General features: G+C 34.5%; 1 protein-coding gene across 3 annotated transcripts in view; it reads right to left on the reverse strand.

Moving 5' to 3' along the window:
* Positions 1-14,913, reverse strand: part of PEAK1 (pseudopodium enriched atypical kinase 1) — a 299,273-nt gene that overhangs the window by 150,718 nt on the left and 133,642 nt on the right. The window lies entirely within an intron of this gene.

Here is a 14,913-nt window from a genome sequence, read left to right on the forward strand (position 1 = left end):
TCTGACTCTTGAGCACCAATTACATGCATGTTTAACTGGCCCAACCCCTAATTTGTTTTCTCTATAACACCAAATACAAGGAAAATAATTGGAAAAGTTAAGAAGAAAGAAAAAGATAATGTGATCACTTTTTTTTAACTTTTTAATATGGGAATTTTCAAATACATATACAAAAGTAAAGAGAATGATGAACCCACATACCCATCACCCAACTTTAACAGTTATCAACATTTTACCATTCATCTTCATCTGTCCCTCACCTCAATTCATTCTCTCTCCTGGAATTATTTTTGTTGTTGTTGTTAGTTTCTGCTTTATAACAAAGTGAATCAGCTATACATATACATACATTCCCATAAATCCTCCCTCTTGCGCCTCCCTCCCACCCTCCCTATCCCACCCCTCTAGGTGGTCACAAAGCACCGAGCTGATCTCCCTGTGCTATGCAGCTGCTGCCCACTAGCTAGCTATTTTCATTTGGTAGTGTATATGTGTCCGTGCCACTCTCTCACTTCGTCCCAGTTTACCCTTGTCCCTCCCCGTGTCCTCAAGTCCATTCTCTATGTCTGCATCTTTATTCCTGTCCTGTCCCGAAATTCTTCAGAACCACTTTTTTTTTTTTTTTTAGATTCTATATATATGTGTTAGCATACAGTATTTGTTTTTCTCTTTCTGACTTACTTCACTCTGTATCACAGACTCTAGGCCTATCCACCTCACTACAAATAACAATTTTGATTCTTTTTATGGCTGAGTAATATTCCATTGTATATATGTGCCACATCTTCTTTATCCATTCTGTCGATGGACACTTAGGTTGCTTCCATGTCCTGGCTATTGTAAATAGAGCTGCAATGAACATTGTGGTACATGACTCTTTGAATTACGGTCTTCAATGTGATCACTTTTAAATGATTCATGACTGTGCTTACATACTGTAGAACTGAACCTCTCAATAAATTTTAAGAAACAAAAAAGCATTTTAAAAAGGACGTTTTTGTTTGTGCAACATCAAACAATATCTAACTCTGACACAGCTGGGTTATTCATGATGAAAACAATACCCAATGTTCTTACAGTGCTTAAATCCACCACTTCATGTGGTACATAACAATGATGAGCAGCATGTAGGAGAAATATTACCAAGAAAAAAAATATATATATCACCAATATATAGATGAAATGATGATGCCCAGTATCACATAAAGAGTGGCAAAATTAGTCTTCTTTCCATTGTAAGTCTTTAAAGAAGAAAAATGCAATTAATGCTTATTTTATTTTGAAATTTGAATATGAAAAGAAATTGAACTTATGGATATACAAATACTGATAACCTAGAAAAGTACTGATAGAGAAGTGAAGTGATTTCCCATGGGTAAGTGTTGGTTAGTGGAAAAACTGAAATGAGAACATACCTCTCCTTACTCTTTCCTAATGCAGTGATTGATTATCCTTCCATAATCCACCCTGCATTCCTTTCCTCTCAGTCCCCAAAATAGTCTTTTTCTGAATGCTTTATTCTGATGTGTTTGGTAGAACTCAAACTCCAAATCTGAAATATCACCTCAACAACTTCCCATGTCAGCTATTACTTTCCACTAGGCTCTACGGAGTCTCCTCTACACATATGAACTTAGTGATCAAAGATATGAAAGGAAAGACATATGCAGATTTTGAGGCTGCCTACTCTGTGCCTCCCTCCTTCCTAGGGATGCTCACCAATGAATTCCAGAACAACTGGCATGACTTGAACAGGGTTGTAGGTTAGATGGTAGTAACCTATCAACATTGAATTCCTGATTGTGATTATTTTATCCTGGTTATGTGGCAGAATGTCTTTGTAGGAAATGTACTCTAAAGAATTCAGAGGTGATGCAGTATAATGTCAGCAACTTACACTCAAGTGATTTAGGAAAAATTATCTGTACTATTCTTACAATTTGTATATAAGTTTGAAATTATTATAAAAGGAAAAAACAATTAAATATATCAGTACATCTGTCACATTTCCAAAATGTCTTCTGTGGAAGTCTAACACAGCTAAATGCTTAAAGAAAAAGTAGTTCTACAGTGAAATAAATTTGGGTAAAGTTACTCACTGTATTCTTTCTTGGTGACTCACAATACATGTGAGCCTATCAAATATTCCTACAGATCATGCATTAGACATACGTTCAATTATCCATCCTTCCAGCCACATATAAATTACATACTTAAGGCCTACTATATGAAAGGAAATGTTCTGAGTAGTACAGATAGACAGATAATAGGGAAGGCAAGATCTCTCACCTCAGAGAGCTTACTGTTTTAATACAGAAAGAGACAAATAAATAAATAAACTAATTTCAGATGGTGATAAGTGCTTTGAAGAAAATAAAACTGGGTGTTAGAGACTGGGAAGGTGGAGGTGCTGTTTTAGACAGTGTATCAAGGAAGGCCCTCTGAAGAGATGATGTTCAAGTTGAAATGAGCCAGAAATGGAAAAGTTTAGGGGAAGCATCTTCCAGACATAGGGCATACACGTCATTAAGATAGGAATAAGCTTATAATACTCATGGGGAAAAGTTTCTAAATTATCAAAATAATGAAATTTGTATAAAAAATTTCTTAAAAATTCGTAACTTTTTTTAAAGTAACTAGGCAAATTCTCTTTGGATGATAATTTTCTATTACTTCATAGCTTCTTTCAGAACCAATCCTTATTTTTATTTTACATTTGAAAACAAAGGTTATTCTCTGTCTGCATGTAAAAAGAAATAAATTGCCTGGTTTTTTTTTTTGGTTTTTTTGTTTTCTGTTTGTTTTTTTCCTGGATGGTGTACTAGTGTGTTGGGAAAACATCATGAAGACATGTAGGCAGAAAAAGTAACCCCTGAATGAATGACTATATGCAGCTATGTTACTACCCACTCACTGAGGCAACAGCAGCATATACCTAAATTCAAGCCCTCTCTTCTAGAACTTCCACAGCACTGGATTTTGCGTATTGCCAAAGAACAACTTCAATTATATACCTTAAGGAAGGAAAATACACTTATGATTAGAGAATACAAACTACATAATCATTCAAGTGTGGCTCGAGTTAACTGTGTGAACATAACAACAAACAAAGTCATAGACTGTATATATTGACACTGCTTTACATATTAGACAAATTCTGAGTATTCTAAGAGGGGCCTGACTAGTATGCTAAGCTACAACAGGTAGAAAAAGAGAATATGCTTTGAAATGTGTTTTGTGTTCTAACTGGCTAACAGGGTTATGTGGAAGACAATACAGAAGCAAAGATGATGAAGAGAAGAGGCTGTATTCTCAAAATTGTGAACTAAGAAGAAAAATCCCTAGATCCTGTTAAGTGGGGACAGCATGAAGTTAAAAATGATATAATGCTGGTGCGGGGTGGGGGGGGGGCATTTTGTTTATGAGTACCAGGGCAACTTCATCACAAAATAAATAAATTTAGGATACATATATGCCAATTTTTAAACATTAATATGATAGGCATATTGAAACAAAATAGGAAGGAAGGAATTTAACCTTGCATAATTAAAAAGAGAAAAGGTGCCAGTTTGAGAGTAAGATAAACTGGACATTAGCCCCAATTCCCCATTAACTGAGGAACCTCTGATATAACCTTTGACATTTTAAAATCTATCAAAGTCCTATAGGCTCAGTACTGTGTGATCTTATTTACTTTGGTATTTAATTTAATAGTAGGGAACTATTTATTTAGTTCCCTAAGTAAAAGCATTACTTAGAATGAAAACACAACAGTCCGACAGGAATCCTACCGCTTACTTGGGAGCTTTTTATTCACATAGAGCAGGGACTGTCAAACTGTGACCCAGGGGCCAAGTCTGACCAGCCACCTGTTTATGTATGACCTGCAAGGTAAGAATGTAGTTTTTACATTTTTAAATAGCAGGAAAAAAAGATCAAAAGAAGAAAAATATTTTGAGGCATAAAAATCATATGAAACTCAAATTTCATTTTTATAGATAAAGTTTTATCAGAACACAGCTAGCACATTTAAAAATGTATCATCTAAGGGGCTTCCCTTGTGGCGCAGTGGTTGAGAGTCCGCCTGCCGATGCAGGGGACACGGGTTCGTGCCCTGGTCCGGGAAGATCCCACATGCCGCAGAGCGGCTAGGCCCGTGAGCCATGGCCGCTGAGCCTGCGCGTCTGGAGCCTGTGCTCCACAACGGGAGAGGCCATAACAGTCAGAGGCCCACGTACCACCAAAAAAAAAAAAAAAAAAAATCATCTAAGGCTGCTTTTGTACTACGAAGGATTAGCTGAGTGGGTGCAACAAGGGCTGTATGGCCCACAAAGTCTAAAATATACACTATCTGGCCCTTTCCAGATAACATTTGCCCGTTCCTGATATAAAGTACATATACTCACATGGTTATGCTCTAAAATGATAGGACTTATATTTTAACACTAGATCAAATGGTTCATTTTTTCCTTATCTCCAAGTATTTCATTCCAAGTCTTTCATGTTTCTAATGAAATATTAAATAATAATTTTATATTTAAAATGACTATTCCATAATATTGAGAGAATTTTTGTACACTCGAAAATCCATTTTCCTGATTTGTGAGATTTCTTAGGTATGATAAATTATTTTCTTTGGGTCAGCTTCTGATTTAAAGTTTGTAATGGGCTCCCTGAATTGAAAAATAAATAATAGTTCCTACAGTCGATACAAGATCTTTATAACAATACTGAGGAAAAAGTGAATAAATGGTTAAAAGTTATGTAAAAATAATAACTGCTTGAGAGTTTCACAATTTTGTAAAAGTGTTAGTATTAAAACTCATTCTAGAATGATTCAACTTCTGCTTTTGAGGGCATGAGGGGGTAAAAAGTCCAGAGTAATCCTCTCACTGAAAACAACTAGAACACCGTATAAAATATAGGAGAGGACTATTTTCAGACACTAGCAGTGCAGGACTGTGATCTCTGAGAAAAGGGAAACAAATAAGGCGAGCCCTACCATCACCCAAGGCTCTCAGCCAGGAAGCAATTTACTACTCCAGTACAGGAGGAAGAACCCATATAGAGTCTGGCAATCTTGTTGACGTGAGGAGATGGAGAAAAAAGTACAAGGAGGCCAAGGTAGCTAGAATTTATGGGGTAGAGTTCCAGAGAGCAGTGAAAGTGTTCCAGCAGTTTAAATGAGGGTTCCCTTGAGTATTTAGCTAAATAAAAACCTGTACATGAGAAGGGTAAATTTCTTGAGACCAGCCAAGAAGAACTTCTAAGGAAAAACGTTACCAGGGAGTTCTAAGACAAAGGATTCACAGAGCTGATATGGGGCCAATATTTCAACAAGTTCCCTCCAGCAAGAGGGGAAAAACCTCACTGAATATACAAGGCTATCAGTAATGACCCCAGAAGGGCCATGTGCAGAAGCAGGGGAAAAGTAGCCCTAAAATAAAAGTTCCTCTAGACCCTCCTGAAAGGTGCTTGGAAGCCTAGAAAGCCTAGAAAGGATCAAACTAATATGCAATTTAAAATGCCTATTAGGAAAAAGTCCAATACACTTTAAAGAAATACTACAAAATCAAGAACTCAACATGTAAAATTCACAAATACCTGACATTTAATTAAAAATTACTGGACATACAAAGAAGTAGGAAAATGTGGCCCATAACCAGAAAAGTATCTGTCAACACAGAGAGACCCAGAAATGACAGACATGGTGGAATTAACAGGCAAAGACATTGAAAGGGTGTTATAAATATGCTCCATATAAATGAAAACAGGAATACAGGGAAGAGAGAAATGGAGAATTTTCAAAAAGACCCAAATAGAACTTCTAGAGATAATATATATATATAATATCTGAAGTGAAAATTTCACTGGATGAGATAAGCACTGCAGAAAAAAAGAAATCAGTGAACTTGAAGACACAGCAATAAAATCTAGCCAAAATCAAGTTCAGAGAGAAAAAGATGACTGTGAGACAAAGGAAGAATACTGTTATAAATGTACTACATTATATGAGATGGTATAAAATTATTTGATAGTAGAATGCAATAACAGGCATATTATAAATCCTAGAGCAACCACTAAAATAAGTAAATAAAAAGGTAGAAAAAAGAATAAGCCAATAAAGGAAAAAAACAATAGAGAAGATTAAATGGAATTCAAAGTAAAATTAATTCAAAGGAACGGTTAATAGAAAAAGAACAGCAAAGATGGTAGATATAAACCTAACCACATTAATATATACATTAAATGTAAATTATCTAAATACTCCAATTAAAAGACAGATTAAAAAAGCAAAACCAAATATATGTTATGAGAATCTCACACTAAAATAAGGAAATAGTTAAAAAATAAAAGGATAGAAGATATACCATGCAAACCAAAATCTTAAGAAATAGCCACATTTATATCAGAGAAGACAGAAGACAAGAGAAAAATAGTATCAGAGATGATGAGGGATATTTCATAATGATCAAGGGATCACTTCATTTGGAAGATGGAATAATTCTAAATGTATATGTACATAATACCAGAACTACAAAATACATTAAACAAAAACTGACAGAACTGAGGGGAGAAACAAACAAGCACCCAAAACAGTTGGAGACATCAACACTCCTCCCTCAGTACCTGAAAAGAACAGGCACACTGAAAGTCCAGCAAAGATAAAGAAGACTCGAACAGCACTATCAACTGAATTGATGTTTATAGAACATTTCAACCAACAACAGCAAAATATAAACTTTTATACTGCCCATGAAACACTCACCAAGATAGCCCATCTACTGAACCAGGAATAAGTCTTAACAAATTTTAAAAAATTGAAACTACACATAGTATATTATATTCCCTTAGCACAGTGGGATTAAATCAGAAATCAAAACCAAAATGATACTTGGAAAATTCCCAAACATTAAGAAATTTAACATCTTCTAAAATAACCTAAGTGCCAGAAATCACAAGGGAAATTAGAAAATACTTTGAAATGAATGAAAATGAAACCTAACCTATCAAAATTTTTGATGCAGCTAACAAGATGCTTTGAGGAAATTTACAGTTTTCTATGCATATATTAGGCAGAAAAGACCTAAAATCAATTATCTAAGCTACCATGGTAAGAGGCTACAAATTAAACCAAATAAGTAGATAGTTACAAATTAACAAAGAATAGAAACCAATGAAATAGATAACTGAAAAACAGAGAAATATCAATGAAACCAAAAACAGGTTCTTTGAAAAAAAAAATATAGTGTAATTGACAGACCTCTAACTAGACTGAATGAGAAAAGACAGAAATCAGCAATATTAGGAACAAAAGGGGAAACATTACTGAAGAGTCTACAAATATTAAAAGAACAAGAGACCATTTATGAATGATTTTTTTTTAATTAAGTTATTTATTTATTTATTTTTGGCTGTGTTGGGTCTTCGTTGCTGTGCACAGGCTTTCTCTAGCTGCGGCGAGTGGGGGCTATTCTTCGTTGCAGTGCACGGGCTTCTCATTGCAGTGGCTTCTCTTGTTGTGGAGCACGGGCTCTAGGCACGCGGACTTCAGTAGTTGTGGCTCATGGGCTCAGTAGTTGTGGCTCATGAGCTCTAGAGCTCAGGCTCAGTAGTTGTGGTGCACGGGCTTAGCTGCTCCGTGGCATGTGGGATCTTCCCGGACCAGGGCTCGAACCCGTGTCTCCTGCATTGGCAGGTGGATTCTTAACCACTGCGCCACCAGGGAAGTCCCTATGAATGCTTTTATCTCAATAAATTTGACAACTATGATGAAATGAACAAATTCCTTAAAAGACACATTACCATAATGACTCAGGAAATAATACATAACCCAAATAACACTGTATCTATTAAAGAAATTGAATTTGTAATTTAAAATATTCCCACAAAGTAAACTCCAGTCCCCAATGCTTCATTGTAAATCCTATCTAACATATAAAGACAGAAGTAATACAAATCCTACATAAATTCTCCCAGAAAGTAGAGGAGGACACATTTCTCAACTGATTTTATAGGGCCAGCATTAGATTGATTCCAAAACCAGAAAAAGACATTATGAGAAAACTACACACCAATACCTCTCATAAACATACTTTCAAAAATCTTCAACAAAATAGCAAAATCAAATTCAGCAATATATAAGAAGAAATACAAGGTTGATTTTACATTTTTAAAAATCAATGTTATTAACTATATTAACAGAATAGAGGAGAAAAACAATATAATCCTCTCAATAGAGAAAAAATATTTAATAAATTTCAACACATATTCAAAATAGAAACTTCAGAAAACTCAGAATGGAAAAGAACTACCATTTGATAAAGGGCATCTGTAAAATACTGACATAATAATAAATAATAAATGTTCTGTTCAACATTATACTGGAGATCATAGCTATATGGAGGCACAAAAAAGAAATGAAAAGCATAAAGATGGGAAAGGAAGAAGTTAAAATGTCTTTATTTACAGGAGACAAAATTATTTGCATAGGAAATTCTAAGGCGTATACAAACTATATAGGGATTTCAGCAAGACTGTAGAACTTGTGTTCAATATACATATATCCATTGTATTTCTATATCAAACAACTAGAAATTTAAAAATTTTTAAATGCCATTATAATAGCATTAAACAAAATTAAATACCTGAGTTTATCCCTAACAAAATATGTGTAAGACCTATAAAATGAAAGCTACAAAACAAAGCTAAGACAAATTACAGAAAACTGAAATAAATAAAAATATATAACATAGTCATGAATTGGAAGATTCAAAATTGTTAATATGGCAATTCTTTGCAAATTCATCTACACATTCAATTCAATCTAAATCAAAATCCCAGGTTTTTTTTGTAGAAATGTACAAGCTGATTCTAAAATGTATATGAATATCCAAATGAACAGAATAATTAAAATAATTTTGAAAATGAAGAACAAAGTAGGAATACTTACAATACCTGATTTCTGGAGTTAACATTAACTTACAGCAATCCATATAGTTTGGTAATAGCCTAATGATAACATATAGAAAACTGAAACTGAATGGAGAATCCAAAAATAGACTATAAAATACTTGGTCAATTAATTTTTAAAAGTGCGATGGTAACTCAATGCAGAAAGAAAATATTTTCAACAAGTGTTGCTGAAACAACTGGATATTCATATGGAATAAAAATGAATTTTGCTTTTATATGACAGGATTTTGTATATGTAAAAATACTAAATGAAAATACATCATAAACCTAAGAGTAGAATGTAAAACTATAAAGCTTCAAGAAGAAAACAGGGAAAAGTTTTTATGACTTTAGGATAGACAAAGATTCAAAAGCATGAACCATAAAAAAAAAAAGAAATATAGAAACAGTCACCTGATAAACCATACTTTATCAAATTAAAAACTTCTGCTGTCTTAAAAACATCATTATAGGGACTTTCCTGGTGGTCCAGTGGGTAAGACTCCACGCTCCCAAGGAACCCAGGAACCCAGGGGGCCTGGGTTTCATCCTTGGTCAGGGAACTAGATCCTGCATGCATGCCACAACTAAGAGTCCACATGCCACAACTAAGAAACCCACATGCTGCAACTAAAGATCCTGCATGCCGCAACTAAGACCCAGCACAGTCTAAATAAATAAATAAATAATTTTTTTAAAAAGTCAACAAACAAAAATAATTGCATTTCAAAAAAATCATTATAAAAATTAAGTGGCCAATAATTACATTAAATGATTAAAACCACAAGATACCATTTCACACTCATTAAATGGCTAAATTTAGAAAGACTGACAATTCTAAATATCGGTGAGGACGTACAGCTGTGGTGCCTAAATACTGGTGAGGCTGTAGAGCTGCATTGATTCACCTTCTAATACAGCAGCCACTAGCCACATGTAGCCATTTAAATTTAAATTGATAAACTGAATAAAATAAAAAATTCACTTCCTCAGATGTACTAGCCATATTTCACCTGCTCAACAGCCACATGTGGCTAGTGGTTACAGTATTAGACGGTGCTGATATAGAACATTTTCATTATTGCAGAAAGTTCTATAGGATAACATTAATTTAGAACATCTAAAATGTTCACACATTGCTGGTAGGTATGTAAAATTTTACCATCACTTTAAAAAAGTTTGACACCTTCTTTGAAAGTTGAACAAAACTTACCATATAACCCAACAATTCCACTCCTAGGTATTTACCCAGCAGGGTTGGTGTCATTAGAGTGGGGAGCTGGAACTTCCACCCCTGCCCAGAAGTACAGCCATCTCCTCCCCAGATGTCAATGGAGGGTAAGTGGGACTCTGAACTTATACTTCTAGGTGGCAATAATGAGGCAGCACCCTTTCACCCTGGCAGGGAAGTATCAAAAGAGGCCTGCTAAATTGATATAAAATATAAAGTCTCATGACATAATACCCAAAATGTTCAGGTTTTAACTGAAAACCACTCATCATACCCCAAATCAGGAAAACCTCAACATAAATGAGAAAAGACAAACAATGGATGCCAATACCAAGATGACAAAGATTTAAGAATTATCTCACAAGGATTTTAAAGCAGCCACAATAAAAAGTTTCAATGAGAATTTTTAAGGGAGACAACACACTGGAAACAAATGAAAAATAGAAAGTCTAAGAAACAGAAGGTCTTAGCAAAGAAATAGAAGATACAAAGAATAAAATTACAGAACTGAAATTAAAAAGCCAAAGGATGGGCTAAACAGGAGAATGGAGGGGACAGAAGAAAGAATCAGTGAACTAAAAGATAAAACAACAGAAGTTACCCAATCTAAATAACAAAAGACATAGACTGAATACAAATGAACAGAGCTTCAGGGAGCTGCGAAATTATAACAAAAGATCCAACATTAATGTCATCAGAGTCTTGGAAGTAGAGGAGAAAAAGGGTAGGGCTGAAAAAATATTGGAAAAAATATGGTTGAAAAAAGTTTCCCAAATTTGGCAAAAGACATAAACCTATAGATTCAAGAAGCTGAACAAATCTCAAACAGCATAAATCCATAGAAATCCACACCACATATAGTCAAATTTCTGAAAACTAAAGACAATGAAAAAATCTTAAAAGCAGCAAGAGAAAAATGATCCTTTACCTACAGGGGAAAACCAATTTGACTATCAGTGGATTTCTCATAAAAAGCTATAGAGGTCAGAAGGAACTGGCACAATCTCTTTCAGGTGCTGAAAGAAAAAGAACTGTCAAGCCAGAATTTTTCCTCTAGAAAAATATCCTTAAGGAATGAAGAGAAAATCAACATATTCTTAGATAAAGGAAAGCTAAGAGAATTTTTTTGCTAGTAGACTTGCCCTAAAAGAATGGATAAAGGAAGTTCTCTAAATAGAAAGGGAGTGAAAAAAGATGGAATCTTGGAACATCAGGAGGAAGGCCAAAAAGAGTAAAAATATGGATACATACAGTAAGAGTTCTTCTCCTCTTGTCTTCCAAATTATGCCTGACTGTTTAAGCAAAAATTATAACACTGTCTGATATGGTTCACAATGTATGTAAAGGAAATATTTAAAACAAGTACATATAAAATACATGTATGCATGCATATAATATACACCTATAAATAATACATCTACACATAAAAATATTAATTAAATGAGGGAGGATAAAGGAACTAATGGAAGGTAAGCGTTCTACACTTTGCTTGAAGTAGTAAAATGTAGCAGTGCCAGTGGTACTGTGGTACAGGAGACTGTGATCTGCTATAAATATACAATGTAATATCTAGAGCAATGATGAAAAAGTTATACAAAGAAATACATTTTAAAACACTATAGTAAATCAACATGGAATTCTAAAAAGTATTTAAGTAACCCACAGGAAAGCAGGAAAAGGAAAAGAGAAATGAAAAAGAGGAAACAAACAGAAAACAAAAAATTAAATGGCAGACTTATTATTTGTTAACATATCAATAATACCTTCATTAGCAACAGACCCAAACTGGAAACAACTAAAATGTCCTAAAACAGGTGAATTGTTAAACAAATTGTGGTACATCTATACCATGAAATATACTAAATCAGCAATAAAAAGGAATGAACACACCACAATTTGGGTGGATCTCAAGGGCATTATGCTAAATGAAAATAGCCAATCTCAAAGTTTATATATATACTATATCATTCCATTTTTATGACATTCTTGAAATGACAAAATTATAGAGATGGATGACAGATTAGTGGTTTCCAGGAGTGAAGGGTGTGTGTGTGTGTGTGTGTGTGTGTGTGTGTGTGTGTGTGTGTGACTATAAAGGGACAGAAGGAGGGAAATCTTTCTGGTGAGATTGCCGTCTTGGTTACATGAATGTACACATGTGATAAAATGCCAAAGAACTATTATTCACTTTATATCAATATCAATTTCTTGATTTTGGTATTATTATTCTATAGTTATATAAGATGCAACTAATAGGAGAAACTGGGTGAATGGTACAGGGGACATCTCTGTACGATACTATCTTTGCAACTTCCTGTGAATCTATAATTATTTCAAAGTATGAAGTGAATCACCTTTGTGAATACTTTAGGAGCTCACTATTGGGGTCCGTATAATATGTATGAATAAAATTTTTTCCTTTTCTCTTTAAAAAAACGATCACAACAGCTTTATTCATAATAGCTAAAACCTGGAAACAACTCAAATGTTCATTAACAGGTGAATGGCTAAACAAATGGTTATGTAGTTGTACAATGGAATACTACTCATAAATTTAAAAAAGAATAAACCACTATATGCACAACATGGATGAATCTCAAAAATATTAAGCTGAGAGAAAGAAGCCACACACAAAAGAGCTCACAGTGAACAGTTCCATTTATACAACATTCTGGAATAGGCAAAACTAAGGTGATCAGTAGTTGCTAGGGCTTAAATGTAGGTAGAGGTTTTGAACAAAAAGGGACAGTTTGAAGTTTTCTGGGATGATGGATCTACCTGTATCCTGTTTGTAGCAGTAGTTTACATGGATCTGTACATGTGTTAAAGCTCACAGAACTAATAAAAAAGTAAATTTTACTGTATGTAGAAATTTAAAACAACAATAATAAAAACCATCATTTCCCATCACAGCTTTTAAGTCCCATCTTCAATTATTTGATAGATAAGAGTTGAACCTTGAACGTTAGTTTGAACGGCATGGGTCCACTTACATGCAGATATTTTTTAATACTAAATTCAATACTCAATATTTTTCAGTACTACATGGTCCATGGTTGGTTGAATCCGTGGATGTGGACGAAATGGAGATGCAGAGGGCTGACTATAAATGACACCTGGATCAACCCCTCTGTTATTCAAGGGTGAGCTGTATTCTACTCCTACTACTGTCACTACCTAGTTGGTACTGAGTAAGTAATTTACCCCCTAACCCTTGGTTTCTTTTTGTAAAATGAAAGGAAATAATTAAATGATCTGTAAAGCTTCCTATTCCATGCTTCTGTTAAATTTGTATTATCTCATAATTAATAAGGAACACAAAATATTTCTATGCACTCAAGCGGATTCTATAATCTTGCTTCAGACAGTATGGTCTGGCTTTCAATATTCTCTGCTATTGGTTTTCTGTGATCTTTTTATGGGCTCTTAATGTCTGACCTTAGTTACTAGCTTTGAGTAGATGCCTCAGACTATATGGGCTATACAAGATTTCTATTCTCTTTATCACATCAGACCTTCTCTATATTTTGCTTTTAAAAAGTCTGTGAACCAGTATGCATGCTAGAAAAATGACATCTGCTATTTTTAATTTTATAAGACATGTGGTATTGGCATTACTGGAAAAGAGACAGTAAGCCACTTTAAATGGTTTCACTCAATAGAATAAAGTACTTTTTTTTTTAAACCTGTATGGAAAATCTGCAGTTCTCCAAATCTCTTACAATCCTTCATATCTCCTGTAGAAGACCAGGAGACTAGCAACATCTCAGACTACCAAGTCTTATATTGAAATGTTCTGTTCCTATATAAGAATGAGCAAAGCCAGCAAGGGAATTCATACAATTTTAATTTCAAATTCAGTGTTCATAGAAAACCCTGGTTGCAATCCCAAATAGCCTTTGGTTTAATTTTTTTTTTTTTTTTGGAGATGGGGTTTCATAAAAGAAATAAGACTGGAGAAAAAATGAGTATCTATTTCAACAACACTCTCAATTACATCCAACAGAATAATTTCTGAATACTTATAAAAATTATCCAATATTCTCACTTTGAGAAATAAAAGTGGCATATATATATGCCAACAAATATTCCATTAACTATACTTGCTTGATACTATTTTTCTCTGATAAATCCAAATAACCAGGCAACTACAGATGAACTGATAATACAAATGTAGGCCAACTGATTCTGTTACTCTCCTTTATCACCTACATTTCTTTTCTTTTCTTTTTTTTTTTTTTTTTTTGCGGTACGCGGGCCTCTCACTGTTGTGGCCTCTCCCGTTGCGGAGCACAGGCTCCAGACGCGCAGGCTCAGTGACCATGGCTCACGGGCCCAGCCACTCTGCGGCATGTGGGATCCTCCCAGACCGGGGCACGAACTCGTGTCCCCTGTATCGGCAGGCGGACTCTCAACCACTGCGCCACCAGAGAAGCCCTACATTTCTTTTTTAAAAAATATGAATCAATTCATTTAATTCTTTAAAATACATACTAAGATATAAAATAAGTCCTGAGCTACATATAACTGTTAAATAGCAATACATTTGGAAAAGGAAAACTAATCAGTATTTCCTTATAACTCCACTGTCATGTTAACCTTTAAGAAGGAAGCTGCAAATCTAAGTTTATCGCACTTCCTCAGTGTTGAGACCACACATGCAAACACACATACATACACCCACACACACAAACCAACATCTCTGTGTTTCCCTCACTGCCATCCTT

The sequence above is a fragment of the Stenella coeruleoalba genome (genome assembly GCF_951394435.1).
Source record: "Stenella coeruleoalba genome assembly, chromosome: 2".
Lineage (NCBI taxonomy): Eukaryota > Metazoa > Chordata > Mammalia > Artiodactyla > Delphinidae > Stenella > Stenella coeruleoalba.